Below are 5,113 nucleotides of genomic sequence, written 5' to 3'. Positions count from 1 at the left end.
GCCACACAGCAGCCTTGGTGCCCGGGACGTCAGCCACGTGTGGCACAGCCCCCTGCCCGCAGGACACGCACTAAGACCGGCTGTCGCTGTCCCCAGACGTGTCTCGACACAGCCGTGGCAGTCATCGAGATCTGGGCATCCATCGCTAGCAATTAAAGCCTGATAAAGGAAAAATAGCAACCTGTCACAGTAACAACTGTGCATCATTTAGTGATGAACAGGTGAAAGGGTCAGAACATTCATCGCTAGCAATTAAAGCCTGATAAAGGAAAAATAGCAACCTGTCCTAGTAACTGTTCATCATTTAGTCTGAGATGAAAGGTTCAGAAACACACCAGCAGGTCCCACCAACACGGTCACCAGAAGGCTAAACACCAAGGATGATGATGATGGCTTGCCTGTCACTGATAATCTAGGGAAATTTATTTCTTGAAGCTACTGTTTTTTCACAAAGTGAAATTATATGAGATATCTGTACTTTTAAAATTTTTAATATTTTCTATTGCAGTCCTTCACTGGGTTAATACAGTACACCTGCCACATATTGCATGATGCCTCCCTCTGTTGAAAAAAGAACAAAAGCCAGGAGTGTAATGATTGTCAGGTGAAACTTGTAAGCCACTGAGTTTATATAGGAAAGTCTGGTGAGCCATAAATTGGAGACCTACTATATCAAATTGTAGTATTAGTGGGTCTTTTCAAGTACAACAGTGCCTGTGCTTCTGCACGATAACTCCTAGCAGGGGGCTGCAAAGTTGTCAGTGGTGGAGCTACAAGGCAGAACAAAAGAAATGGTGATGCTTTTCCTCTGTAAGCCTGGCAATCCAGGAGAGAAGGTGACCCATGAGGAGAAGCTTGTTGCTAAGAGTTTCCCCTATAGAAAAAAGGTCATGAATAGCAGGAACTCTTGGTCAGGTCTGAGCCACCTTCCATATGCATTGATATACGATGATGGATTTGCTTTATTTTATCAAGAGACATATCATGGACATTCCAAGCTGGGTATTAAAGTCTGGACTAACTAACTGGGCTTAGGAATACTAAATGAGAGATCATCATAATATAACGCAATAGTTTCCAGCATCAGAGGACAAAATCATATGCAACAATTTTTTGTACAGAATATTTCATGAAGCAGAAATTACTTATATTCTGTGGTATTTAGGGAAGAAACTGTTTAAAAGCTTCTGGTGTACAAAGGGACTTGTTACTTCCTACTGCCATATATGTTCTGACCTAAAAAACTGAATGAAGAAAACTACAAGCAACAGTGCTGCAGTGCTTATTTAGAGGGTGTAGTGGGACATGCAGCCAGGCTCCGCTGTGGGTGAGGCAACCAGCTGGCCAGACCCAGCAGAGGAAAGGACTGGAAAAATGGCTAAAATTAGATTTCAAGCATTATGTATATGCCCTTAACACATTACCTTGTTTTTCTGTTTTGTTCTCGGGTTTGTTGTTTCGATAAACTAGTGCGCTTTAAGCTGATTGATGCATGCCCATGAATCAGGAAAATTAACTGACTGAGCTGAGGCTAAGCTGTTCAATTAATTTACTTTTCTCAGGTTTCTGGGTGGAGACTCAAGGTGAGGCTTTACTATCAGTTTTTTATAAATGTAACCCCAGCCCATTTGTTGTTAATCAAGTTCTGTGAAAAAGGTGAAACTCATGGTTAAGTTCAGCCCTTTTGAGCTGTAAAACTTTTACTGGCCTCTCCACCAGCTGCAATGACTAAGAATTCACCAGAGTTAATGACTAAGAACTCAAAGTTTATCTGTGGTATGAAAGGTGACAAACAGAAAAACACAAACTCCAGAAAAGTGATCCCCAAGTCCTCTGTGTGTCAAACATTTGTATGCATAACATCCATCTACTTCAAAACTCTGCCATTCTACACCTAACATCTTCTAAATATTTAACAGTCTGCAAATGTGGCTTTGGTAAAGCTGTGTCACTGACTTTTTTAGCCAGGAGTTGCCTTTGAAACAGGCAGGAGGCAGAGATCTGGCTTTTAGATGGATTTGCCTCTCTACATCTGTGCTTCTTCTCTGGCCCTTTTAACTGCTAAGAAAGGATGTAGAAAACAACAGACTAGATATGGTCACACTAAATGGAGGCAAGTTTAGCACTCTGTACAGGAGGCACTTTTTGAGATTCCTGTCATTTGGAGGTTCTCCTGGCTGTTTGAATGCTGGGCAACTCTAAACCAAACCTTTGTGTGCAATTCTATATGAACATGAAACAGCTGCTGTTTTAGCTGAAATTAATGCATGCCTAATCTTGGAACATGCAACAGACATCATTCTAACCAGACTATGCCTTCGTGACTGCTTAGAAGGTAGCACGTGGTGCAATAATCTAAATCAAACAGTCCCTGGCTAATAATGTATAAATAGTGCAATTTGCCATGGAGTGCTCTAGTAGCACATGGAATGGCATTGCCAGGAAAAATGTGCAGCAGTTGAAAACAGGAAATTCATGGTGGCTCTTCTATTTCTTCCCTTGAAAATACTCATATCAGTTCTAACTGATGCCATGCTATCTCTCTACTGAAAAAAAAAGAGCCAAAATCAGACTCCTTTCACATATCCTGAAAGAAGGCAGCTTTTACAGTGAAAATGTTACAGCATGGCAGTTCAGTTAGATAAGATTTTATACATACAGTATCTCCAGCTGCAAAAGGGTTCTTCTCATTTCACTCATTAGCCTGTTGTCAGGATTTGATTTTTGTCTTCCCAAAAATCAAATAGAAGTATTTGAACTCTGGTACATTTTGAGCAACACTAAGTGAGTGGGACAATGTTTTCTGGTGATCCACAGCAATGTACTTTTAACACATGGAACAATTTCGTCTGCTGAGGACATGGAGTTTATTATTTTTCTTTTTTCCTTTATTATCCTCTTCTAATAAGCTTGTTTTATGTCTTAGAAAAATGATTATGATTCCCTAATTTGATTAGTCCTTAAGCATTCAATCTCTTATTCTTCCATAACAGAAGTAAGACATTTGAAGATAAAATAGATGTGTGAAAGTTCACACATGACTGAACTAAGTATGCTTCAACTGAAGTACAGAGATTGTGAAGAAATTATAAGGCAGGAACTGATCTGTAGATAAATGAGATTAACAAAACCCCACCTCAAACCTAGAAAAGGAAAAAACCCATTATTTAAATCAACTAGCACTTCTACTGCAAGATACCCCCCGCTTGCCATGTTGTATTCTTTGCTGAATAAGAATTTTTATACGCAATTAATTCTCTGTTCAGCTGACACCCTTTTTTTTTCTGTGTAGGGCCTTAACATTTGAGATAGATTGTTTCAAATTATTAAATGCTAACAGTGTTACTTAATGACAATGTTAAAAAAAAGCCCATTACATTAACACATCTCATTTTCCTTTCTTCTATAATATATTGCAACTTGAGCTAGTTGGGAATTTTCAATATAAATTTCCTTTCTTTTATTGCATTAAGTATCAGCCTGAACATTAAATCAATATAACTATGTGAATTGAATAAATTGTTTTCAATCTAAAGATACATCAGAGTTATTACACATTTTAAATACTTTTTTTCCTTGGCAATCTACAGTTGTTTTAAAAATATCTGTAGCATATAATTTGTCATAAATTCTCAAACTGACTTGTCAGCACTGGCACTTCCTGTCAAACTTACATCAATGCCTTCGTGTCACATGGCATGAAGTGACATAACTCAAAGTGATGGAATGAGGTTTATTGGAAACTTCTGTTAAATAAAGCACCAACTATTTAGATAATTCACCCTTTTAAAGAACATCAAATGTTAGCAAGAAGTAGTTTTCAGTTTTGAAGTGCAACAACTAAGCAGCTATTACATATCTAAGTGTTACAAGTTTTACATTATGCTCTCTTACTTTTCTGTGCAAGCTTATTTAGTTATTTTCAAAATATTTGCTAGGTGATGAAATTAGAGCAGAGCACTGCCATTAGCAGTGATAACTTGAGATAGAAACTGACCATTGCGCCTTTTCCAGTGCTGAAGTTCACAGAATCAGAGTTTTATTAGGGTTGGAAGGGATCCCTGGAGCTCACCCAGTCCAACATCCCTGCCAAGGCAGGGTCATCTAGAGCAGGTGACACAGGAACCATTCAGGTGCGTTTGGAATGTCTCCAGAGGAGACTCCATGCTCTCCCTGGGCAGCCTGTTCCAGTGCTCTTCCAACCTCCACATAAAGAAGCTCTTCCTCACATTGAGGTGGAACTTCTTGTCTCTTTGCTTATGGCCATTACTCCTTGTCCTGTCACTGGGCAAATCGCTTCTGCAAACCAGCCCAGCAGCCTCCACAGCCCGGCCCAGGCTGCTCTCCACTGTGTATGTGTCTGTCTGTCTTCACCTTTGCTACAGCTCTGGGGTTCCCTGCATGGGGTTCTCTGCATGGAAATCTGTTGCTGGAATAACACACCTTAGGACCTTAGACTTCAGATAGTCTTGGATTAACATGCATGTCTAATTACAGCTCATTTTATGACCCAGATTTCTAAAATCTGGAGACTGAATTTGGAAAGTAATTTTTAGGTGGATTGCTGGTTTTGCTACAGCGTAGGGAAACAGGGTTAGGAAACTTCTGCTTCCATTTTTGTTTCCTTCCTGGAATCTGATGAGCTGGTAGACCCTAGTGCATGTTTATATGTAAAATAAAACAACAAGGCCATAGCACTCTGAACAAAGCAGCAGTTTCCTGGTGCCTCTCATAAAAACAATGAGATCCCAAATGGTGAGTTAGCTTCAGGACATGTGTTAAGGCTGTCACAGCGACCTATTCCATGATAAGACAGCTCTGTAGCCTGCTATGGTTGTTTTTGCAGCAATTTTTAATTTTAGTTTGTGCTTATTTTTTTTTAATTTTTGGTTTAAAACAGTTGTTCAGAGAGAAGCAAATGCAGCCATGTAATGTAGATTGTACTGACTTGGCACTTGGAAGTGTGCAAAAAGTTGTGATTGACTGGCAGCTGGTGAAGAAGAATTCATGTTAAATACACTAGAGAATGCATATAATAGAGAAGCACAAAATCTCGTTTAATTTACTTGCCTTGCTCTCCTGTAGTTTCGTCTTTCTTGTCAGATAAATGCTA

The sequence above is a fragment of the Passer montanus genome, unplaced genomic scaffold (genome assembly GCF_014805655.1).
Source record: "Passer montanus isolate IOZ18808 unplaced genomic scaffold, ASM1480565v1 scaffold61, whole genome shotgun sequence".
NCBI classification, from domain to species: Eukaryota; Metazoa; Chordata; class Aves; order Passeriformes; family Passeridae; genus Passer; species Passer montanus.
Note: the sequence above shows the minus strand (reverse complement) of the source record.